Raw genomic sequence first — 27,185 nt, 5'->3', positions numbered from 1 at the left:
TCTTTGGCCGATTTTAGACCTTCTTGTATCGTCTATTAAAATTTTGTCGAATCAAAATGCAAGGATAAGAAAGCTTTACTCTTTGGTTCTCGTTATTGGTCAATATTGCAGATGACACTTTTTGGACGTATAGATCACTTGATGTCTCTGAGAGCATCGGCCGTAAAAGCCGCAGAGTATGTATCGCTTTGGTCTGAGAAAATTTTGGATCTCAATAGCATTGCAAGTTCCTCCCACTCTAAGGTCACAGGTTTATATCTCTGATTTATCGTGAACTGATAATGGCGTGGACCTTGAACGAAGACATGTGCAGAAAACTGGAAGCATTTGAGATTTGTCTATATCGGAGAATGCTTAAGATCCCGTGGACTGACCGAGTCACAAATGAGGAGGTCCTCAGAAGAATGAATAAGAACCGAGAGGTATTGACCACCATCAAATCTCGACAGTTAAAGTTCTTCGGACATATTATGCGAAATTAATCCAGATATGCTCTCCTTCAAGCCATCCTGCAAGGAAAAATATTTGGAAAACGTGTTCCAGGAGAGAAGAACCAAGAAGAACATCTTGGTTAAAGAACCTCAGAATCTGGTTCAATACAACATCTGTGCAGCTTTTCCGCGCTGCTGCAGATAAGATAAAGATTGCCATGGTGATCGCCAACATTCGTAAGGGATAGGCACATCAAGAAGGAGAAGAAGATAATGGCAACATTATTATTCTATTTTCGAAGACTAAGAATGATGTCACCTGTCAAATGTCCTCTGTCACTTCTAAAGTAGTCCAATTGTCTTCTTTTCGTCTGTAATGTCTTCTGTCCTTTTGCGTTTGAAGAAATCGTCTTTTACATGCCGCCTTCTTCTTTTTCGTATCATCCTCTTCTCTTCAGTGTCTAGTCTTACATAGCATATGGAATGAACCGCATTTTTCATAAAAAATTTCTTAGCAATACTTAACCCATGAATATCCCTATAAAATATGTAATCCAACTTGGAAACTAGAAATTTAGAACATTTTAGGAAATATTCAATTAAGTTTATGTCATCCATTTGTATACAATCCACACATGTAAACATTCGGCAAGCTAGATTTAATGTTTTACTCAACAAACTTTCCATTATATGAAGTTTGTATTAGAATCACTAATAAACCAGATTCAATTAACTTGTTGGAAAGATACCGTAAACATTGATTACAACTTAATCGATTTCTGTTGATATCAATGTAACCACAGTATCGACACAGTTTAGAGAGAACACATAAAATACAGTTGTTTGTGAAAAAACAGGTATAGTAATTGATTTTTTATTTCCAGTATTAATTTTTTTTTAATATCAATATAATTTTCAATAAGTTTTGTGTAGGAAAATTTAAATTCATCGGAATCGAATACACTAAGTTCTCTTTTTATGCGGATTATTTTTATGTGATTTTAAAGTTGTGCCATTGTATTTTCATCCAAAAATTTTTATTATTAACTATTATAATTAAATATTAACTATTCACATCCAGATGTCAGTAAAGTGAGCCTTTGCAATTCGGGGATTCCCTTGTTACACGACGTCCCTATTACATCATTGCGAGTTTTGCATTAAAAGGTAGGTATAACCTGTTATTTTATTAAAATAATTTTTCTCTTAGCGGTGCTTAATTTTATAAGTTGTTTAAAATTTTGCCAATTCTGATTGAAAGATTTCAAGTGAGTGTCGTAAAGTTTTATTTCTTATTAGAAGAGGTTTTTGCCCTCTCAATATCGTGAGTCGAATTTTTTTTATTTCTTTTAAGATTTTATTTGACCTAATGGAGAAAAACAAACATCCAAGACAATCAATTTCGTTGGAAATGAAAATTGCAATTTTAGATCGTTTAGTAAAAGTCCACAAGGAAACTAAGTTCCTGTATTTGGCTGTATACCATATATTAAAAAAATTTTTGAATAAAATCCTTTATAAAAAGGTATATAAAAAACCCAGTTGGGCTATGTGAAATTGACAAAAAGTTTTCGGAATAAGTATTCCATCATCAGTGTCTAGTTAATACATGGATGTAACCACTAAATATGGGGGTAAAAACCCTTTAAAAATTACTAAATGAAATTTAGTTTACATTATGTCTAATTTACATTTAGTAAATTTCATTTAGTCATTTTTAAAGGATTTTTACCCCCATATTTAGTGGCTGCATCCATGTATTAACTAGACACTGATGATGGAATACTTATTCCGAAAACGTTTTGTCAATTTAACATAGCCCAACTGGGTTTTTTATATACCTTTTTATAAAGGATTTTATTCAAAAATTTATTTTGTTTAGGAAAAGGATCTACGGCAATTGGAAAACATTTTAATTTAGGCGAATCAACTGTAAGAGCAATTTAATAAGAATGAAGTTGCTATAAGAAAATCTATAATTTCTGGTACAAATTACCAATTATTAAGCGCCAAATTTTCATCTTACTCAAGGGATGTATTTTTAGAAAGAACAGAAAGAGTCATCGTAATTTGGTTTGAGGAACTAATTCAAAGAAGAATTCCTGTAAGTGATTATTTAATTCAGGAAAAAGCTCTTCAGTTTTATGAGTTAATGAAACTGTCAGAGCCACCAACTTTCACTTCCCAAGCTGGTAAAAAATTTTTAGCTAGCAACGGATGGATAATCGGGTTTATAAAAAGAAACGCATTTCATAATATCCAGATCACATGAGAGTGCTACCGCAGATAACACAGCAGCAAAAATATTTCCACAGGAGCTAGCGAAAATTATTGAAGATGGGGATTATTGTGCGGATCAAGTATTTGGTATAGCCCTACTCAAATCTGCTTTTTTGTCCCCAGATTATAATGATAATCTCTTAGATGAAATTAAAGGTAGGAGACAGAAAAAGAATGAATCTATTCCGCAATAATGGAAAACCTTTTTAAACGTTTAGAAACGTACCCAAGCGAAAGCCAAAAGGTGAAGATAATGAGAAAAAATATTTTAGTGGATTACATTCCACTAATAGCCCTGCAAGATTTTGCTACAGTTGAAACGTTAGCAACTACTATAAAACGTTTGGAGTAGAATGTCCTGCCCTCGTTGCAGTCTATTAAGGGTCTTGCTGGTATTTCACTAGATGATTCAGAAAAACCCAAAACAGGGTTTTTCTGAAAAACCCGAACAGGTCCATGTGCTTGATAATCAAAATAAGCAAGATAAAAGTAAAGTAGTTAACAAGCATGACAAGGAAAATAATTCTTCTAGAAGACCCAATCCTAAATATAGGTATGAAAATGATAGACCCAGTCCACCAGAAAATACTGAAGTAAGAAATCAATGGCTTATAACTGTACTTACATCGAAAAGGATGAAAAAACTGCAAGTGAACATAACGCAAGTAAAGATGGAGTAACATTATTACATACTTTGTAGCAATACATCAGGAGATAGGATGTTTCTACCGCTCTTAAATAAATCTCTTAGACCACGTGCTTTAAAAGGCAAAGATTTACTTTATAAGCAAAACAAGAAAAAGCAGTTGTTGTTAGAAAATTGATAGAAAAACAATATGATTTAAACTGGAACTTAAGTATATTTTTTCTACTGTTTTCAACTCATATTACTATAGTTGAGTATACGCCGGCTATTGTTTAAATTGGATTCATTATTCATATAAAAATATAAATATTTACTTCTGGACGTTTAACGAATATGTTTTATTTTGATATATTCTACAATGAAACCTTTATTCACAATGCAATACACATGCTCATTACACTGTTTAGAAATGTTATAACAACATTCTTTTTGTTTATCCAATTAGAATTTAGTTGTAATTACATATTTGGAAAATACACACATAAAGGTATTCACGTAATGTATACAAAATGTGCACTGTTTGTTTATACTGAATTTAAAATGAAATGGATTGTTTTGAAAAGAAATAATAATTACTAAGCAAAATAAACGGTAATGATTAATTCTCAGTTTCCGTTTGGACATGAAAATTAGCAATCTGGAATGTTATTATATATACATACATAATCGTAATTCATAGAACTACAACATTAAATTATATAAAACAATATTTTTATACTGAGGTTTTATAGCAGCCTCAATAACAATATGTTTTGATATACAAGTTGATATTTTGAATGCAATATCCCGCATCGTATTACAGCCCAACCTGTGGACAAAAAAAGGTAGATTTCAAAACATAAATTTTGTTTTTTTTTTCAATCAATATGATCTGTGTTCCGATGCCAATATTCCCCTATGAGATCTAAGTGCCAACTTCACTCTAGTGGTTGCAAACGAAGCCCAAAGATGGAGCCGCCTGTAAGTCCGGCATCATGTACTTTGCTAATTGATCTAATAGAGTAAGCTCCCAGAGCGATCAGACATAACTTATTTTCACACAGATGAAACCTTAGAGTAGCGTCTCGTGTGCTTTGAATACCTGCGTATTTATGAAACTTGCTGAGTGACACCTGGGCAGGTACCAGGTGAGAAAGGTAACTAAAAATAAGAGCTATTTAACTTAAATTTACATAACTGATTTTTATACATATTTTGTAGAATATTATTTTGAAAATACTGTAATAAGTGTCAGACACTTGTCATGGACCAGAACTTTTGTCAGACGCTTTAAAGCTCCACTAAAATTAAATGAACTTTACTTACTTTTACATGTCTGATTTTTAAATAGAGATGCAAAAATATTTAATCGGATCGAAAACAGTAAGTATTCTTAATGTATTTGAATTTTTTACTCTGAGGCTCATGCGCACAGCACTCTCGCGCTCATACTTCTGGTTAACTAATTTTTGTGTTTGAGGGATGTTTGGTCATTTTAATTTGTCTGACTGATTAAATATAACTTTATTATAGTTTCATTAATAACATATTTAAAAATCAGACATGTAAAAGTAAGTAAAGTTCATTTAATTTTAGTGGAGCTTTAAAGCGTCTGACAAAAGTTCTGGTCCATGACAAATGTCTGACACTTATTACAGTATTTTCAAAATAATATTCTACAAAATATGTATAAAAATCAGTTATGTAAATTTAAGTTAAATAGCTCTTATTTTTAGTTACCTTTCTCACCTGGTACCTGCCCAGGTGTTACTCAGCAAGTTTCATAAATACGCAGGTATTCAAAGCACACGAGACGCTACTCAGACTCTAAGGTTTCATCTGTGTGAAAATAAGTTATGTCTGATCGCTCTGGGATCTTGGACTATAAGTCATAGTATCTATGCTGTGACTAAGTGCCAGTATATAGGTTGACTTGACGTGTTGTCAATAGTATCGATTATTATTGTGTATGTATTTGCGTTTTAACGTAAATACAATGGATTCTAGTGCGTTTGGCAACAGAAAGAATACGAAATCAATAAGGAAAAAAACAGAGTGAAGCTAGATTGAGTGAAAAACCCTATGTTACACAAAAATGTAAGCTGCAAAAACCTGGAAAAGCCATTTCAAAACATGAGATTTTTAACAGATATTTCGCTTGAAATTTTAGGCCGTAGGGTAGTCTAACTTGTGAATAGCTACCAATGCTATTCGATATTACAACCTAAAACTCTTTTTATTGTTACTTTGGCTTTGTTGATATGATATTATCATGAAACTTTTCTATTTTAGATCACATGCAAATGTAAATTTAGCTGTAGGGACGTGGTTGATATGAAGATTAAGCTTTTCGACTTGTATCATTCGTTCATCGTCATACCAGTTCAACGTCGCCGCCATGGTAGTTATTATGATGATTCATCAGAAAGTAGACGACAGTGTACTGTAGCTTTTGCAGTTCCAGATGAGCAAGGTAACGTGAAAAGAGTTTGTAAAAAACGAAATATTTGTTATAAGTCCGCAAAAGATTACTACGCTTGTTAGGCGTAAAAAGGAGCAATCCTCTACTACACAACTTTCAAGGAAAATCGACGAGGTATTAAAATATTTAAGTACACTCTTCATAATAGACAGATGGTAAAAGATCACATCAATAGCTTCCCGAGGGACGAGAGCCACTACAGTCGATCAAAAAGTGAAAAAGAATATTTCAGTCCGGACCTCAATAAGCTATTCAACGCTTTTAAAATAAAACATCCTGACTGCACCACAACATACAAATTTAATAGGAGGATTTTTATGAAGGATTTTCCAAACCTTTCTTTTAGATAGCCTAGAGTTGACACCTGCAAGACTTGTGATTTCCTTTTTTTAGGAAACAAGGACAAATACCTTAATTATCCAGAAAAGTTAAAACTGAGTTGGAATTACATCATATAAAAACAGGTAAAGCTAATGTTATTCAAGTAGATAGTACGAGCAGTACTCTTCCAGGTAGCGATACCTGTACCCTTACCATGGATCTACAAAAAGTATTTTCGCTTCCTAAATTAACGCATAATAGTATGTACTACAGCCGACAATTGCCATGCTACAATTTTGGAATACACGTACAAGATACGTCAGATGGGATAATGTGTATCTGGCATGAAGGACAGTCGGGTCGTGGTGGGAACCAAATGGCATCATGTCTTTTACTAGCCTTGGATACAGAACAGCTTTCAACTTATAAGCGAAAACTATGTATATGGAGCGACAACTGTGCAGGACAATTGAAAAACCAAATGTTTATTTTCTTATATATTTTCTTAGTAGCCAATGGACATTTTAATACCATCGATCATAAATTTTTAGTTTCTGGTCATAGCTTTTCACCTTCATATAGAGATTTTGCTCTTATCGAGAAACGTGTAAAACGTTCCAAGCTTCAAACAGCAAATGATGCAAAAGCCGTAATTGCTTATGCTAGACCTTCCAGACCCTACAAAGTATTAGATATGGAAGAATGTACTTTTTTTTATTTCGAGAAAATATCATCAAAATGTATAGATACATCTAAACTTGGCCTTACTTAAGCATCATGGTTACGTGTGACGAAAAAAGATTCAGGAACAGTATTGTACAAAAAAAGTTTCAGTGACTAAACGGGACATGAGAAGTGTCGTCTTTTGAAAAAAGGTATGAATGCCCAAAAGTTTAAGTCAACGGAGCTTGGCTTAGCATTTCCTGGTGTTCAGCAAATAAACGAAAGTAAGAAAAAAGACCTTCACACCATGCTAGAAGTTATTAGCCAGGAAAATAGAGCATTTTTCACCTCTATTTTAGAATTTTAATTATTTATTATTTCAATGGACTTGGATCATTTCCATTTTTTCTTCATTTATTGTAAATTAGTAAGTTTCTTCAATGTATTAACAACAAAAATTTGATATATGTTATTTCCCTACTTGTTAATAAAGTGGAATTTCGATACACAATTATATATTTGTATTATTTTTTTGGATGTTCCAGTTTTTTTTTGATTGCTGGCAAATTTAGCTCGACTTAGCTCGACCACTTTTCAATTATTAGTGAATTTTTTAAATTTCTCTGTGTTGGGCGATGTCAGGAACAACTCCACAGTCCTTACAACAGCAAAAGTTAGGATATTATTTATTTATGAAACTTTAAATGGGTAAATAAAATATGCACTTTTTGATTCAGATTGTTTCGAAGCCCAAGATACGATACACTGGATAAGCTCTAATTTAAGAGGTTACATAGGCCTAACACGATTCCTTAGTGTTACACAAAATACTTGCATATAATTCAAATTCCTCCAAGTTGTGAAATTACATACCAGTATATTATATCAGATGGGATTTTTTGAAGGTTACGTGCTCTTTTACTTCTAAGAAAAACGTATTCCTTTACGTCTTTTATTAATCCCAAATCACCTCATTGATGATTCCCATGATTCTCGCTGGGAATTTCATTTTGTAAGGTCGCTATACAAAAATTGAAAAAAAAGTGAAGGAAAAAGGAGCTAATAACAGTGTCAACAGAAAAGCATCAGACCGAAACTCTTGCAGTTGAATCGTTCGAAATGAAAATTCGACGACCCAATGAACACTGTCAGTGCTACTACGTTGGAGATACCAAATTAGAATACACCGGTCCATTAGAAACGTTGAATAAAATGCTGTCAACAAAATGCACACCATTAGTTTTTCCAATTACTGTATATATAGTACAGTATGTACCTAAAATGTATCTATTTGTATGTATCTAAAAATATAGTTTTTTTATTTAATTTCACTTCGTTTAATATTCAAACAAAAAATAAACATCCACACATTTAGTTATTTATTTGGAACTTTTGATTAAATTTAAATATAATTTCCTTTACTTTTTTTAATTTTCCTTTAGTTCTTTATTCTTTTAGACTTATGTTATTTATTAATTTTGGAATCTTGGTTCTTATCTGATTTAAAACTCTTACTTTTTTTATGATGCATATATTTTTAAATTGCTTGGTTATTTAGTTATTTTTCTCTTTTCCATATATCTCAACACAAGTTGTTACCCAATACACTTATTGCTCTCAAGTACTCAGCTTGATATCCTTACTTATTCAACGGCCATTCCAAAATTTGAGTTCTACAGGGTTTCGTAAGTTAAATAAATATAAGGTTTTTTTTTCTTAATTAGATTAGTCTCCCTTTATATCGCTAGTGCACTTTAGGAGTTACGGTAATATATTTCTTTGACCGATGGTATACAAAGAAGGTAACTCTGGTTTTACCCAAGGTACACATTTTATTTACGCTTAAGTAGACCTGGGGCCTTTATCTATGTTAAAAAATCTAGATGTTTTCGTCGGCGCCAGGTATCCAACTCGGGCCTTTTGCGTAAGAGTCAAACACTCTACCGTTTAAGTTAACTGGCCGGGTTTTTTCTCGTTACTTTTTCCTTTATGTGTCATACAGATCTCTATCAATCCCTTCTAAATACCCTTGGTTTCTACATGATTCGATGTTATGTCAATCTAAATCATAATAATACTAAACATGTTCAACTCATAGTTTCAATGCAGTACTATTTTAAAGTAAAATGTTTCTCTTGTTCAGATATCCTGACGTAAGTTGTTATTCCAGCATATGGATATTTCTCTAAAGTAGGTACTCAGTTTAATATGGAGGTGTGTAATCTTTGATTGTACCCTTCACGAAGTGGCCCCATTAAAACTAAATCCAGCGGATCTAGACTGGAGATAGTCGATAAACACTCACCAAGCCAAGCCGTGGGCACTATAGTGAAAGATGTAAGGCGCTACAACGACGGTGTCGCAAACGGTTCCTTTGGGGCAACAAGTCGCACCCCATCGTATTTAGACCTTCTCTCGCAAGCGAGGATCTTCCGAGAGGTGAACATAAAAACAAAGTCTCGTGGTCTCATGACAGACGAAAAGATTATGGCTGCAAAGATATCTGGCATATCTAAAACCAAAATCAGTAAGCTGGTGAAACAGGGCCAAGATTACATACAAGCCAAAAGATCTGTAATCAAGGCCAATTTTACCAAGGCTGTTGCAAGGGTAAAAGAGTCAGAATGAAGCACACCACCCGAAAGCCAATGCAAAGGAAAAAGGCCAAGAACCATTAATGTGACTTTCAGAAAAGCTGCCGCTTCTGTTATGGTTGCAGCAGTACTAACAGGATTCCCAGAAACCAAGATGAATGTGGATAAGTTTTAGGCAGTCCAAAAAGCCATCTTGGTGGCTTATGAAGAAATTCATGAAGCAGGACCTCAGGTTCGCTTCCTGAAGAGTAGCTACAGGCCGGGCCTCCTAGAACTTAACTGTGCGGATGACACAAGTACGAGGTGGCTAAAGGAGGTGATTTCAACCTTAAGCCCCATTGAGAAGGCGTTGGAGGCGGAAGATACACCCAAGCCGCAGTCATACCTGTCTTCGTATAGGATAAAGATGGAACACGTCTCGAGTCCAAAAGGATTCTTACACAGAAAGAGGTTTTATGGGCCTCCTCAATAGATTCTGAATCTCGAGAAGAGCTTCATAAAACGAGTAGCAACTCACTCCAGTGTAACAGGGAAAACCTCCCTATGATAACCTACGGCTCTGTGACGTGGAATACAAAGACGCAGCAAGTGGGAGTAATAAGGTGCTAAGTAATACACAAAGGCTAGCATGTCTGTGTATTACGGTGGCCATAAAAAAAACTACAGTAGTCAGCAACATATAAGCCAAACGCATAGTGCAGACAAGAGAAATCTTATCGAGGAGCTAAAAGAAGCTATTGTAATGGGGCAACCCATCGAAGCAACAGCTACAAGATATAGCTATGACATTAAACTCAAAATTAATATAGACAGGGAAGACTGGAAGAAAGATGTACCCATACAAGCGAAAGCTACCTGGCACACTGTTGAATCAAAAACAAAGCATGGGATATATTTCCCGGTCAGGCTATCTAAGAATGTCACAATTTTCCAGGCGGAAATAACGGCAACCCCTCACTGCGTGGAAGAAATATAAAGGCGGGAAAGTAGAGGTCAATTCTAAATTAGTATGGGACTGTGTGGGAGCCCTAAATAAACTAGCACCAGGGCACGAGGGTTGTAGGGCAATAAAAAGCATATGAAATTGCCAAACAATTCTCATTAATGCCATTCATTGGACCGAAACCCTTCTGCGGCGTTACAAAGGCAGTAACAAGAACAGCTATAAGAAAGAAGGCGGGTAGTACAAAAATTACTGGAATGGTGGAGGAATGCACCAGGACAAATATAGGAGAAACAGTTCATTATAGAACATTCGCAAAGCAGACCTAATAAGCAAAGACAAAAAAAAACAGTCAAAGCCATGGTAGGTCTGTTAACAGGGCATTGTACGCTGAATCGGCAGTTGAAACTGATACGAGTGTCAGTGCGATAGCCTGGCAAATGTGAGGTTATGGAAGGTTCAGTCTCGAGGCTATAACACCTTTTAAAAAGGGTCAGGACAGAGAATGTAATCTAGGATTAGAGGATCATAATAGATCTGAAAAGGTCGCAGTGGAATAGGCCAAACCACATTATTAAATCTATTTATCTAAGTTTTATCTAAAATTCCAAGAACTAGTAAATTTCAAGAACCGAAAACATAAGATCATGATGGAGGACTTTATCTATATTTGGAAACTTCGACCGGGATCTCACAAACCTCGAGATCTGAAGTTTTTACAGATATCCCCAGTTCATTCAGAATTCCAAGTTGTTACCATCCTTCAATAGTAGAAGATGAAAGAGGGGGTATAATTCCGAACATTTGTTTAGTGAAAGGAAAATTAAACTAATAAGCAAATTACTTTGGACACAATTCGTAGAACACGTCATAGACCAATTGTATGTAAACTAGTAGCTGTAGTAGCCAGTAACCGTACCTCTTAAAATATTTAATTGCAGAAAGGCCAAATTGTATATTCTCGAAAAAAAAAAACTAGATGAGGAATTTCTAAAGCTGGATCTTACACCCACAAATGACGAAACCTTCCATAAAGCTGGGAAAAGAGCACCCCAGAAAACAAATACCTTTCTTTTCGTCTTTATAGAGGGGGGTCTAGAATCTTCAAAAGACATCTCAGTCCAGGACGCCACCTAACTGACCTTAGTGCAGGATTCGTTCTTCGTACTCCCGCCGATAGTTCCCGAGGTACTTTAAAATGCCCTCTCGTCGCCGAGTCTACGCCGAACGCCTACCTGCTAAACCAGACCCTCCGCTGTCATCCAGCGATCCGGAAGCGGAATGGCCGCTGTAAGGCCGGCATCACTTCCGAAGCACTACCTTTATTCATTCATTCTCCATTCATACATATCCACACTCCATTCATAAGCAAGGGGGCTTCTTGTCTCGTTCCAGGTAGCGCGTAGAAGACCCTTATCGCTCCTAGTACGGCATCATTTCCAGACGGGCATTTCCTCCTTCCCCACAGTCTGACTAACGCCTATCTAACTCATACCTGTGTCAGCCTTTCCGAACCTAGAGAGGTAGGCCCTAAAACATCCGTGTCCTGTGAGCACCTGCGTCAGGAAATAATCCAGTTGCCTGTGGCCACAGTCCACCCAATCTCTTATGTTCGGGATCAGCATTTTCGTCCACTGTGCCACATCCTCCGTGTTGTTCCATTCTTCTTGCCATCTTTCAATGGACCTTTCCCTTTCCTGTCTTCTCTCGGTCACAGTAACGTTTGAGCCTCTTCTCTCATAGAGCTCTTTTCTTTCCACCGCCAAAACATGCAACGGAACACATCCAGTGATGGTCCACAAGGCTGCAAATTGAAAACAAATACCTAGAGTTTGATGATCTAAGTATATCTTCTATTTGGACTAAGACTCTCTATACGGCACTGGCGAACAGCTATTAAGAATAGTATCCAAGTCCGAAACCGAAAACTAGGACAGATAACTATAAGAATTAGAAATGTTAAAAACTCTTTGTCGTGCTTGTAAACTCTTGAAAACCTCAACAATGACCCTACGAGTGAAATTTCAATGAAGAAGAAAAATCCTATACGTTTCAAAGATGTTATACTTAAAACAAACTTTCTTGTAAACTCATTCACCTTTGAAGAACGATCATTGGCGATTTCAGTTATGAAAAATGACAAAGCAGCTGAGTTTGCCAGTCAGAGTTTGTTTATTGTGTCATCTACTCAAGCTTTTCGAGAAGAGAGAATGATTATTTCGTTTACCGCATTTTGACACCTTTTCATAAATTCCCGATTCTTTTCGTTTCTATCGAGTATATTTAGTCTAAATAAAATATTTTGCTTTCTTGGGTAAAGTTTCTTTCTTTCTTATAAACTTCGTTCTTATAAAGTAAAATCCATGACTTATTCCCAATAAAAATAGTAAATTGCATTAAGATGCCACAAGAAAATAGCTTCAGAACAATATTCTTGGGTCCCTATTTGGCATCTTTAAATATCATTCGTTCATCCTCTTCAGTATTTTAATTTTCTCTCATTCAACTGTCTGAAATATTAAGAAAATAAACCTTTAGCAACTGGCCTAGTTCCATTAGGCATACAAAATTAGAACAGTGAATTCTATGAGATGGAAGTCGAGTAGGATTTAAGTTATCCGAGTCTAGACTATTCAAAAAAGACTTCAAATGAATTCCTCTGAGTATGAAATATATAACAGTTCTCTTTGAATTGAAATAATACTTCCAATTATGCGAATTCATTAAAATCTTTTTATAGAGTAATTTCTTTTTCTTTATTTTATGTGGAAGTATTTTCAGTTATTTAAAGGAAGTTAAAATGTAACAAATATGAAACAAATATTTTATATAAAGGTATTTTTTAAATAACATTTTATTTTAATTAACTGCATCAACTGCTAAGGCTTTAAGCGGGAGAATAATTTTTGTGTTTGTTGATAGCAGTTAATATATAGATTCTACAAGAAAATAGTTACAAAATCATTGTAAGAAAAAAGGAACACAGGAACAACACCATACTGGTGGTTCGAAGGAATAGAAAATGATATTGAATCATAGTACGAAAAAATTATCACAAGAACAACACCAAACTGGTGGGAAAAAATAAAAAAGGATATTGAAGAAAGTCTAACTGAAGAAAGCTAGAAACTGATCAAATCACTACGATGTAACAATCAAAAGAAACTAACACTTATAACACCACAGAAATAAGACAGGTGTTTCAAGGAGCTTCTAATTGAAAGTATGGAGGGGTATCTTACCATAAACACTGTCGAAATCAGAAATGTGGCAACGACCGAATCGCCTCTGAGAATTAAAGCCAACGAGGTAAGACAGAAATGGAAAGCTTTGAAAAACGGAAAAGCTTCTAGATTGGAAACGTCCAAAAATTAATCAAACGCGAACCGGACACATTACTTGTAGTACCATATCATTTCAAGTCTGTATTAACATGTAAATGTAAATTTGGATTATTTTAAGACGAAGGGTATTCTTGTGATTTTTTTCGTAAAATGTTTACTTCAAGCGTAAAATGCAAATAAACAATTAAAAATGTCGAAAAAAAAGCCAATTTTGTGAGTTTTTCGGGGATATTTTTTAACAGATTGGACAACGAAAAAAAAATATCTTTTTTCGGTACAATCGATCCAACGCTTTCTAATTTTTCGATGCCGCCGTTGTAAAACAATTTATCTTTAACTTCAGTTTCGGCGATTACTTCCTCCTCTGAGCCATATTTCTTGCCAATGAGCATTTTTTTAGATCGCAAAAAAGGTGGTAATCGCTGGAAGTCAGATCTGGACTACAAGGTGGGTGCCGAAGTAATTCAAAGCTCCATTTGTGCATTTTTCATCGATCTATGACACGGTTCATTGGCTTGGCGAAGCAAAATTGTTTTTCTTGAACAAATGAGGTCTTTTCTTTACGATTTTAGTGTTCAAACACTCCACTAAACCAATATAATAGTCGCTGTTGATTGTTTTTCCATGTTTCAAATAGTCAATGAAAATAATTCCTTCCGGGTCCAAAAATATAGAAACCATAACCTTTCCGGTGGTTTGTTGTGTCTTTGATCGCTTTGGACGGCTTTCTCCGGGTGCTGTCAGATGACTGCCGATTTGATTCCAGAGTGAAATGATAGATTCATGTTTCATCCATGGTAACATTCCGATGCAAAAACTCCGACTTATTCCGATTAAACATGTCCAAACAGCGCTGAGATTTAATTCGTTGTTGTATTTGCTCTGGCGTGAGAAATCGCGGAACCCATTTGGAAAACAGCTTTCTCATATCCAAATGTATGTAAATGTATAATAGACAAAATGCTATCCTTTGGTATCTTTAAAGTGTCAGCTATCACTTGCTTTCTCATATCCAAATGTACGTAAATGTATAATAGACAAAATGCTACCCTTTGATGTATTTAGAGTGTCAGCTATCACTTGCAACTTTACTTTGAGACTTTCCATAATAATTTTCAGCATTTTTTCAAGAATAACTGCATCATTTGGCTTTCCGGAGCGCTCAGCATCATTGGTGCCGATACGACCGCGTTTGAATTCAGCAAACCATCGTTTAATGGTTGTAATCGATGGAGCAGAGTCCCGGTAAAACTGGCTATAATGAACTCTGAGTATGACCAATAAAGAAGAACAAAAAATATTAATTTTATTTCTTCCCTTTTTGATTATGTTACAGTCTTTATGTTTAATTATTGCTTTTTTATATAATTTGAAATGTATTTAATATTTTTATAGAATAACTTTACCACGATCTACAAAGTAAAATTTTTTGCCAAGCAGTGTATGTTAAACATTCTTTAAAGCAATTATTATACACGAGTATCATTTCCACCTTGTCAATAAAGATTAAAATTCCAAACATAAAAGATTAGTCATAGACAGATATTCTAAATATTTCACTCATTTATGACTGTTGAAACATCCTTTTAAGATAATCACGTTTATGGTTGAATCAATGTTAAGAAACAAGCACTATTTTTACCTAGACCTACAAAAGATGGTCTACTTACAAAGGGAGGTACGATAAAAGGGTAAAAACTGAGATCAGAAAATAAAATTGTTAAATTATAAGCCAAGTGGAAAGTTGTAGATTTCCCGATATCTAGATTTTATTTTTGAATTCTTGGATCATTCTGAACAAAACTGAAACATGTAATTTTTCCGTAAACTTGATCGTTTTCGAGTTATAAACAATTTAAACTGAAAAAAAACGCAAAATGACGATTTTCAAGGTTCAAAAACAAGTAAAAAATATTATTTTTGAATTCACCAAACCTAATTCCTACGTTTCAATTTCCTTGTTCAACCTAACCTAATTTCAAGTTCAAACCTCGCTCTATCATTTTCCGATAAGTATGTTAGGCGCCTGTAACAGAGAGAGAAACAAGATCTGTGGCACTTTTTACTGTTTGAATTCTCATTAGAAGTAAAGGCCCGTCCTGCCATACGTCCTTCATTAACAATTAAAAAACAATGTTTTAAAATAAAATAAGCCCAGAATTTTCATCGGGAGCTGATAAAAAAAGTCTTGAACTTGAATTTAGGCACTAAAAGATTTTGAAAAATAATATTTTTTACTTGTGTTTTTGACCCTTGAAAATCGTCATTTTGCGTTTTTTCAGTTTAAATTATTTATAACACGAAACCGGTCAATTTAGATCGTCTTTTTTGTTCATAATGATCCATAAAATCTAAAAAAATTGCCCGGGCCGAAAATTCCGATATCTGTGACGTCAAGCTTTCTTTTTCTAATCCAAGTCACGTAAAAAAAACATCAATACAACAGTCGCAAGCTAGTCGTTGTAGAAGATATAAGAACTCTGAGTATCTTTTTTCTCGTGAAAGATTTGAAAGATACTCGCAAATTTGTGGTGCAGAAGGCACAAATTCTCGAGCGTCTCATCTAGTAGTGTATGACAAATACTTACACCACAACTTAGTTATCTCTATTTAAAAGTTATCTCGATCCGCTAGTAACAATACGTGTAGTGTACGTTGGAGTTGTATGCGTTCCTCGCTAAATTAGTGGAGTATCCAGTATCCAGTCTCCAGTAACAAGTTACGACATATCTAGGCAAGATATACCCAAGAACCCGGCAGATAAGGGCAAATGTCTTATGAGCTAATATAATATTTACCGATAAAGGCCTAAAGAAACAAAATATCAGACTGTATTAATGCGCGGAACATTATATAGATATACTATCGTAGTTTTAGTTTCCGGTCATTTTCATTAGTTATAGTATTAGTAATATTTTTCATCATTATTTAGCATCACATATATCTACGTATCTCTTTGTTAGGCCTTTAGTTAGAATAAATGTGTCAAATTCACTTCTCTCTTTATATTTGTTGGGCGAGATTTAAGCTTTTTAGGAAGCAGTCTTGCTGCTGCATTAAGTACACAGCTAATTACCTATTCTCAGTAAACCAGTACCTATAGAACCTTTTATTGATTAATAATTTCATACACATGGGGGTCTAATTATCATCCTCTTAACAGTTGTGTGTGAATGTTCCTCAAATCGATCTGGATGAGAATTAAAGAAAAGCTTTCTATGATCAATTAGGAGACATACTGCGTAATATTCCATCAGCGAACAGAGTCATAATAGGAGGTGACTAGGCTTTGGAACTAGAGATGAAGCTGGAGATGATATGCTGGAATTAGCAATAGCATTGTGAATTCATTCTTTCAAAAGAAAGAAAGTTAACTTATAACGTACCAAAATGGAACAATCCCTCCCAAATAAATTATTTCATGGCCAGAAAAGATATACATGAATGTAAATACTGTAAGGTAATAGTTAGTGAAACTATGAGCCAACAACATAAGTAGCTTGTCCTGAACATCCAAGTAAAAAAGCGAAACTAAACCAAAATATCGGAGAAGACCACAAAAAATCAAGTCTGGGATATTAAAAGATGAGAAATAAGGTCTGTTCGGGGTAAAAATAGTAGAAAAAATGTGTTGGGACATGAAAGGAAGTTCGAATAAAATTTGGAGGAATATGACCATACCAGAGATAATGCTATTGAAATACTTGGAAAACCTTAGGAACGAAGTATAAGAATAAAAAGACCTGGTGGTGGTCAAACGAAGTTTAAGAAAAAATAAAGTAGAAAAGCAAATTACATAAACAGTGGAAAAAAATTGGTCAGACATAGATCTTCATAGCTATACGGTCACCAAAAAAGGAACTTACAGATAATAGAATTTCAAAATGCCTCAAAACAATTTTATGTATATAATATTGCTAACCAAATTGATATTTTTATAGACAAATGTGTAAATACTTAGTATATAAATTGTTGCAGCAATATTAACAACGAACGAGGAAGCATAGCCGGGCAAGTACTATAAATTTTACGTATGAGATTTGGCTACGCTGCTGTTAAATGTTCATTTCTTGGAGTTTCAATCCTGTAGGACCTACTGTCGATAACAAACTCACCTGGCGTCGTCATATCGATGAAATAAAAGGCAACTGTTTAAGCAGAATGAATTTGTTAAACATTGTCCTACCATCAATGGGGTGCCGATAAAAGTGTACTAATCAAAATATATCGAGCTAGAATCCGATCCAAATTAGACTATAGTTGTATAGTTTACTTGTCCGCATCCAACAATTTATTACAATCGTTAAACTCTGTTCACAACACTGCTCTCCAAATTTTCTTAAAAGCATTTCGATCCAGGCCCGCTGAAAGTCTCTATTGTGAATCTCGTAAAATCCCCCTTTACCTTCGGAGGCAGCAACTACTCCTATCTTATGCTAGCAGAATTTCATCGAATCCGACTAACCCTGTATTTAATCTTCTGACTTCGCCAAGACCTGGACTCGTTAACTGGCCCAGATGTATACTTTCAATCCCACAGATCCTAGAACTCTTATGCCAAGACACAAAATTATCTCAAACACTTGTCCGCCTAAAATCAGAAACCCCGCCATGGTCTAGAACACCTCCTTTTATAAACACTTCTCTCTGTAAATTTAATAAGTCTAATAATTTAGGATTGAAACTGTAATAAATCTAATAAACCACTCTAATAAATTGTCACCACTCTAATAAATGCTGTCACCATTGTAGAAGACGTCTGTCTCAATATCCTTATCAATGCATCTACAATTCTTAGGGGATACTTATCCCTGCGAGCGGGGCAAGGCTTACTGGTTCCACTAGCCTGGACTGACTGGTTCCGCCCTCGCGGATTTACAAGAGGGTAGGGAGATTTTGGGAGGAAGGGGATTAAGGACTTCTCGGTCTCAGGTCCTGCAAAGAGTGAGAGGCTATGGGCTTACGTTAGAAGCCGGAGCACTGCATAAGCGAAAATGTGTATCTCTTCTAGTCTCTACCTGTAACGGCCAGGAATAACAAAAAAACAAATTTCGAGTTTACAATGTATTAAATAGACTGTATACTACAAAATATCAGTTATGACCAATAATGTTTAGATCAGGCGCGAAGGGATACGAAAAGAGACAAAGCAAGGAATTAAAGGGCGGACAATTCCGTATATTAGATATACCTTGGGTTAGTATATCTTAGTTACCTTCGCGTATTTAGGCTCTAGCTAATGAATACGCCTCCAGTCCTACAGGGATTCGAGATCCGTCAGTTTTAAGAAGTCAAAACGGCACGCTATCGTGAACTTTCGAATCTCCAGATACCGGCACTTCTACGTCACACTATCCCGGCGAGTTAAATAGCGCGCTCACTGGCTGCGTATCGTCCAATCTCCCGTACTTCTTGCGTGGGGCGCTCTAGAGTGCCAACTTCCCACTAGTCCCCGCTGGCCCGCTTGTTCGGTTTTTTATGAGCCCGTATTCTCAATTTTCAGTCGTGGTACCAAGGTCGCGTTATTGTTTTTTTGCTGACCGAGTCCCCGTGTTATTTTTCAGCAGAGGTCTATGTTTTTTTAAACGTGATTTAAACAACCGTGGTGGCCTGATATTTGAGACTCGTGTAATACATTTAAACTGGGTCGAGTTTTCAATCTTTGTTTAATGTAAAATGTTTACATTAAATATGTTACTTACTAGCTATGAATTTATTTGTTCTTTAATCAATTTGGAATATGTAATAATTACTTAAATAATTATTACTCTTTACTAGGCCAATTACCCCTTAATTTTTCCTTCTTTATTTCCTTGCTATGTTTACATTACATAAGCAATAAGCAAATAATATCATTTTTCGACAAGCTTTCAAAGATATTGTGAATACATCCCACTATGATAAGGTGCTTTATACCGATGCATCCCGAAACGTAGATGGAGTTGGCTGTTCTGTCACTCAGCTGTCAGTGCCAGTACCACATATAATTGTCGAGTGCCCAGTGTACCAGAACGAAAGAATCGCATGTTCCCTTAGTGACAATTTAAAAAGTGTACTAACGTCAAACTTACAGTCTTTATTAAGTTATCTTAAAATGACTAAACTATATACTTACCAGATTGTACAAAAAAAAATAAAAATATCTTTCTTTTATCTAACAATATGTATCTTACTGGTTGTGTATGTCTCCCCGCTAATAACCCTTAGTAGTTGATGCGGGTATATTTGTTTAAATAAAAAAAATATTGTTATTCTTTACAATTGTAAACTCTGTAGGTACTATTGGAAACCTTTGCTCCCGAGTCAATGATAAAGATGTCGAGACACGTTAATTCGAAATGAAAAAAAATCATGTATATTAGAATTGCACCTGGTTCTGTTTAGGTACCCCGCAAGGCTAATTGGATTAAAGTAAAGTAATAAACGCATAATAAAGAAGCCGACACGAATATTTCTGGAACAAATTAAATAGATTATATTGCCGTAAATTGACGGTACCTTGTGTCTAGCAGACAACTATAAAATTTTATAGGACAGTAATTCTAACTTTACGATTCTACTAACGTACGTATCATTTCAGTGGTTGCCACCTGATGTAGGTCAAGAACTAAACTCGTGCCAATAGTTTTTGGCTTAAAACGAACTGATAAAAATACGAATTTATATGATTAAACACGTTAACTCATCTTTGGTGGAAGTAATAATGTTTACTTACAGTCTACGTTATTATTTTATGATATATCTGTTTAACGGCACATTAGATTGTGATTGTATTATGTTGATTGTAACAGATGTTAAACAAAGGTAAAGATTTTGTTATGATGAGGACAGGTTATTGCTTTCGAGAAAATACTGTCGATCAATTGTAGGAAGAGCCAAAATAGAATTGTCGGAAACTTTACTTAATCATATTGTTTCGAAAATTAGTAAAAATAAAATTTTAAAAATCATGAGCCCAGCGGAAAGCTGTGGATTTTCCAGATATTTAAACGTTATAGTTATTATCAATTATGCATTTAGTTTCTCTAACTGATTTTTTATGTTTTTACATCCAGATAATACCATTTTGGATATTTAAATTTATATATCGCGTAAAATATTTTCTATTATTATCACTTCTAATTAATGTTTTCAAGTCTCGCGCAAAAATCCTCTATGTTTATAGTGTACAGTACAGTGAGTACGTAACTGTGTTAGTGTCCAGTCATTGTTCTACCCTTGTCTAGAAAATCAACCATGATTACTCCTTGGCAGAAAAACTGAAAGAACTCTTCCAGCAGATTTTTGAACACGAAATTTCTGAGGCCTTGGTGTATATAGCACGGAGGCGCATCCCGTGAAGTTTTTGTCAGGACCGGTATCTGGTTAACGAATAGTGCAAATTTTAGTACATGAAAAAACACAAAAAGATGTGCAGTCTATCTACAGAAAACAACGATAAACAAGTGATTATCAGAAGTGTTTGCGATCAAAAACAAATTAGAATGGTGGTTCAATGACATCAATGCTCTTATTCAAAGTCGGTACGATTTTGAAATAAACTATGGGACTGGTGATGCTGTTGGTCAACTGATTGGCCAGCTGTATCTTTCTCGAAATGACTACCAAGCTTCATTATTTCTTGTCACAAAAGGAGCTTATGATAGTGTAGACTGGTTTATACTACGAAATAAAATGATCAAATTACAAGTTCCAGAGTAAGCATCAGACACAAACTCAAACTCTACATAAATAGATTCAGATAGCAATCAGAAAAGATAACGGCATCATATCTGAATACCGTTTGGTAACAACAGGCTTACCATAAGGATCGGTTTTATCGCCATTACTTTTTAATATACATAATAGTTATGATTTTATATTTCACCTAATGCAAATGTTATTCAGTACGCTGATGATTTCCACAAGGAATCTACGTTCATGTATTTGGCTGTATACCATATATTAAAAAATTAATTAAAATCCTTTGCAAAAGGTATATATTTAAATATATACCTTTTACAAAGGTTTTTAATTAATTTTTCTGATGATTTCGTCTTTTACACATATGCAAGAATTATGATAAAAGTTTAAAAAGTTTGAATACAGTAGTTTCACCTTGCATCCAGAGCATAAGTAATCCAGGTTTTGATTTATCTCCGCATAAATCGAAAGTGGTCTTTTTCACCTAACACAATATTCCAAATTGTACCACCATAAAACTGAATGACATTAATTTTTCTTTAACCAACCAAATAAAATATCTCGGAATCTCTCTAGACAAAAACTTAACCTCTACATCATACATCGAACACCTTTTACATTTAGTAAGGGGATTAAACTTACGGAAATGTATTATGAAGACCATGGGGGTAGTGGGGGGGACCCCATGCAGCTTGGACTTAAAACTATAAATCATATACAGGGTGTGCCACGACGAGCTAGATAGGTATCATAGGTTAAAACTTTATATTTTTGAGTTATTCGTTCTTTTTCAAAAATTTTGACAGATAGAACTTTTCAAATTAATATCTCGTCCATTTACAGTCAAAATTCTTTGTGTGCAAAATTATTTGTACCCAAAGAGTATGTAATTTTCTTTCCGGAATTTACATTGAAATCGAATTTACCCCTACCTACCTTACCGTGGTCTACCCAGTATTTATAACAATTTTTATAATATAACAGTGCTACAGTATGGCACATCGAGTTAGAATCTATGAAGGGGGCATCACGTGACTAAAAACGACCTCACTTCGGCCATATTGTTATGACCGTTGTGTGAGATCGTGTATGATTGTTTACGTCTGTTGTTTTTAGAATATTTTTTAGTTTTATTACTATTATAGTATCTGTAATATTATATTGTGATAGTGCATAATAATAGTTTCGTGTTCTCAACGTAGAATTTCCTTTCGTATGTATTAAAACACCGAAAAATATGCTCAATCCTTTTGTGTCGTTGGGATTAATAACATAAACATTCCTGGTCTGTATATAATAATTTTAATTGCATTCTTTTGATGTTAATTCCGCTTAATATTGCGCGTAAAATAAATATCCACTTAGATTGGTGAGAAAGTTATGCGGGGAGGCGAACGATTTTTAAAGATTATGAGATCACTCTACGATGTATCGCCAAAGCGTTTGGTTCATTATTTAGTCCGGGTTTTCTTCAAATTCGTTATTGTTGTTCGTTATTCGTTTTTGTCATGCAAATATAGTGTAAAGTGATTTACTCTACGATGGAACGCCAAAGCGTTTGGTTTCATTGTTTAGTCCGGATTTTCTTCAAATTCGTTATTGTTGTTCGGTTTTCGTTTTTTGTCATGGAAATATAATGTGTAGATAGCAGCAGTGTGGAGTTTAAGGTAAAGGTTAAGATTTTGATTCGGAAGAGATAGCTTTCGGATGCAGTCTTCAAAGCAGACAATTTTTTTCAATTTGAAAGGTGAATTTCTACTCAAAATACGATCTGGTAGTTTTTGTTGAGTTAATCACCCTTTGTTTGTACTGTGCTTTATCTGAGAGATTTGTAAGACGGCGTTTCCAACCATTTGAGAGGTCCACATGGTTTTAAGAAAAAATTGAGTTTTGAAGATTGCAGTTTGTTGTCATCCAGGATAATCCGAAACCCGAACCAGTTGTCCAACTTCTTAAGACTTGCCCATTTTGTTGTGTCCCATGGTCATCCCAGACCATTTAGAGTTTGTGTGGGACAGTGTTTTTGTGCAATTCTATCCCAAAAACTTCTTAAAGGAAATACCAGCCAGAGTGATATAAGGAAAGAAAAGCCTTTCTTTCTATCCAGCAAGAGGATTCTTTTAAACGTCGTCCAATTTAAATAGTTTAGGAACTTGTGTGTGTGTGTTGCCCAGGAAATATATGTAAGTATTTTTTGTTTTTTTTTTCTTTGTAGTTACCCCATCCAATCCATCTTTTATTCACTTATTTACGACCCAGCTCCTTAACCAAACCAAGAGTGGCCATTCGCAAACGTTTCGGAAACCTAACAGTAGCATTTAATACGCTACACTTTTGTGCATCTTGTATTCCTACGTTTTAATCAATTTGTTTCCTACATTTTTTATACTCGCGCAGTTAGTGAATTAGCACTAGCCTTTCCAGTAACATAACGTCCACAGAACACTTATTTCTCTTTTTAGTGCAGGGTTGCCACCAACTTCTGAGTTGGCGTCAGTAGAAGTTGGCGTTTTCGATTTATACCGATTACGATGTGAGTTACAGAATGCCAATCCCAACACAAAAACGACGCGATAGATATCCAACATTTCGATTTCGGGTAATTACGATTCGACTTTGTCATTTCTATTCGATTTGTTAAAAGTTACAGAATAAATCTGATTATGCTCATAGCTTCTCCATAGATTCTATTTCGATGGTATGCCATAACGCACCTTACTATTTCTAGGTTACAGTTGTGTATCGTAGTTACAGATAAAATGTCAAATAAAACACGAAAAAGGGGGAACAAATTCGAGAATTTTTAACGGAGAAAAATTTTACTTTGAAGAAATTTTGTTAAGGAGTACGTAGTTGATAATTTAGCTAAGAATAAGTTTTTAGTTAGGTACTTTATGGCCTCATTTAAAGTAAATACCAACTTTCTGCGCTTTCTTAACACAGGAGTGACGAATTTCGGCGTTTTGTTGAATGTTTCATCTTCTTAGTTGATTTAATTTCCAATCCAGTAAATTACGTCACAAACGTTGTATCAAAATAAATACTAAAACAACATTTCAAATAAAACTTTGTTAAAATCTATTGTATTGTCAAAAGCAAATTCCATTCCATTCCATAATCCAAATGCTCATCAATTTGTTAGTTATCATGCGAAAAGAACGGAATCCCATATTCAATTTGAAAAAAATCAATAACTCTGCCTCTGTTCCGCGGCTTTCATTTCAATTAATCCGTAATATCGTTTTGTTTTATTAAGTTATCATTATTTGAATAAGGATTATCAAGTGGACTACAAACTGATATGGATGCTCCACTTTTGATAATCAGTTTTCTATTAAACTTATATGCAATTATATTTTTAATTTCAAATGAGTGAAACATTGTTAGTTTCATAAATTTAGGACAATTTAGATCGGAAGGTTTATCGGGAGAATATTAAAGGGCACAATAAAATAAAGAGAATTTTATATAATGGATATACGAGGTGTGATTTTTAAATAAGAACCGTTTTGACATTTAAAAAAACCAAATAAACTTATGACATCAATTTTAGTTTTACATGAAGTACCACATTTTTATCAAATTTTGCTTAAGTTTGCCGCCTGGTTTGACAGCCATTGTCAAAATGTAATATGAGAAATAATCAGACCAACGAATATCAGTGTTTTACTATGTATAATCAAATATTCTCCCCAAAAATAACATTTATTTATAAAGCTTGTCACTAAAATTTAGAAAAATCTTTGTCACGTGTACCAGAAAAAGATGAGTCTATTTGAATACGATAGAGCAAAAATAATTCTGACTATGCTAAATTTAAACTGAAATTTTAAAATCTTTCATTCATAAAATATCAAGCCCATAAATACTAGTTAGTACATCTTTCCGTTTAATGAAAATTTCCAAAATTTATTTCACTGGCTTTCCGTCAACGATAGAAAATTAGCTTACCACTTGGCAGGAAATCTGGATCGGACTGAGGTATATATGTATTGAACATTTATCAATGAATTTAAAACATGAAAATGTCAACAATAAATCTTTATCATAATTATTTCCACCAGCAGCATTAATTACTGTTTGACACTGTCTTGGCATACTTAAAATTAATTTATCAATTTCGTTTTGAGGTAATACGTTCTAATCAGATGTAAGAAGATCATGAATACCTTGACGAGAATAAACATTATGCAGATGAGGAGTAATTTGATTCTGGAGCAAATCCCATATAATATGTACGATGGAATTAAGGTGTGACGACTTTGCTGATCACGGTAATATCCTCATTATGAAAAATTTTCTTTTACTGTTGCCGCAATATGTGACATTGCCTATTTTACTGGGTTTTTAATTAAGCGCTTCCTTTATTTAAATTTAAATAAAGTAAATCATCGAAATTTTTTTTAAAGACCTTTCGATGCTGTTATGTATGACATAGTTCAAACGTCCGCCGCGTCTTCGCTGGGTAGAGCGCATCCATTCAACTTAGTATTGTAATTGTAACGATGGTACCGCCAGCGCTTGCCATCTCTCTGCATGCCTGCACTCTCACCAGCGACAACCTACCACTACCATCGATGCGCGCTGGAGATGGAACACCGGCAAAGGTAGTTCGCGCCAGAGTATTGATCTGGTAAGTCTTCTACCCCGGGACTTTGAATATTGATCAAAAGCCACCCACCGTCCTTCCCGATTCCCCTCTAAGATCGAGTATTGATGAATCGCTTCCGTTCTTGACTTCTTTTTATTTAGACAGTGCATGGCTGATATAAATCACTATTCCTACATGATCAACATGCTGCTTCTTTTCAAAAATGGCATATTGGAACTACAAAATATAAAATTAAGGCCATAATAAATTAAATAGGTAGTGCATAAATATATTGATGAATAATAACATTAAAATGCTGGTTAGTTTGGGCTAATGGCATCTAAAACCACAGAGCTTTTCAATAACCAAAGAGAAGTGCAGTAAAATTGTGCTCTTCGCCCTAGTCTATGTACATTGAAGACACCTTCAAGAAAAAACTCGAAAGCTAATAATAAAACTAAGATGAAACTGAGTGCTAATGTAAACATTAATCAACATACACAAAAATATTTGTTTCTACTAATACGACTAATTTCAATCTATGCCAGGAATTTTTTTATTGTATTAACATTGCAAAAGGTACGGTCCTGGTATAAAGCCTGTTAGAATCATAAACTATTCCGATTTATTGGAAAAGAAAACTCTTATTTTTAATTTTAACTGAAGTTTTGACGTTAATGGATCTGTTCTTAAGCCGGAAAGCAAAATAAATATGTTTTATTGGAACATCAAAAGAAGTCAGAAAATATATGACGTGACAAATAAAATCGAGAAACTTTTTAAAACAATTTATAAACTGTAAAAATGTTTGTAATCTACGAGTTGTAGAGCTGTGTTGTTTCTTATGTGGTCGTCAGATAATGCAAGAATGTAACCAGGATTTATCTTCTTCTTGGTAAATATTAGGAACTAGTATGAAAAAACCAATCAATTTAGCATCATTGTCTCTTACATGAGGAACAAAATAGCTATAGCATTTATGCAAATAAATAGTTGATGAGGACTTACTGACTTAAATCGTCCAAAATGTATAAATATAAGACAATCTGGGTCTTATCCGAACCGGCTGCCAACGCAACGCACCGTTACAGCCCGGAATTAAATGACTTCTTTCAGACGGACGATATTTGTCGTAGTCGTGTACGGCAACTATATCGTGTATAGCAGTTAACTCGTTGATAAAACGTAAGCTCCCTAAGATAGGAAATCTGACGTGGCCGTATACGTG

General features: G+C 34.5%; 1 protein-coding gene across 7 annotated transcripts in view; it reads right to left on the bottom strand.

Annotated features, from left to right (window-relative positions):
- Positions 1-27,185, bottom strand: part of scrib (scribble planar cell polarity protein) — a 417,253-nt gene that overhangs the window by 325,535 nt on the left and 64,533 nt on the right. The window lies entirely within an intron of this gene.

The sequence above is a fragment of the Diabrotica undecimpunctata genome, chromosome 2, assembly GCF_040954645.1.
Source record: "Diabrotica undecimpunctata isolate CICGRU chromosome 2, icDiaUnde3, whole genome shotgun sequence".
Taxonomy (NCBI): domain Eukaryota; kingdom Metazoa; phylum Arthropoda; class Insecta; order Coleoptera; family Chrysomelidae; genus Diabrotica; species Diabrotica undecimpunctata.
This window is presented reverse-complemented; position numbering and strand designations above follow the sequence as displayed.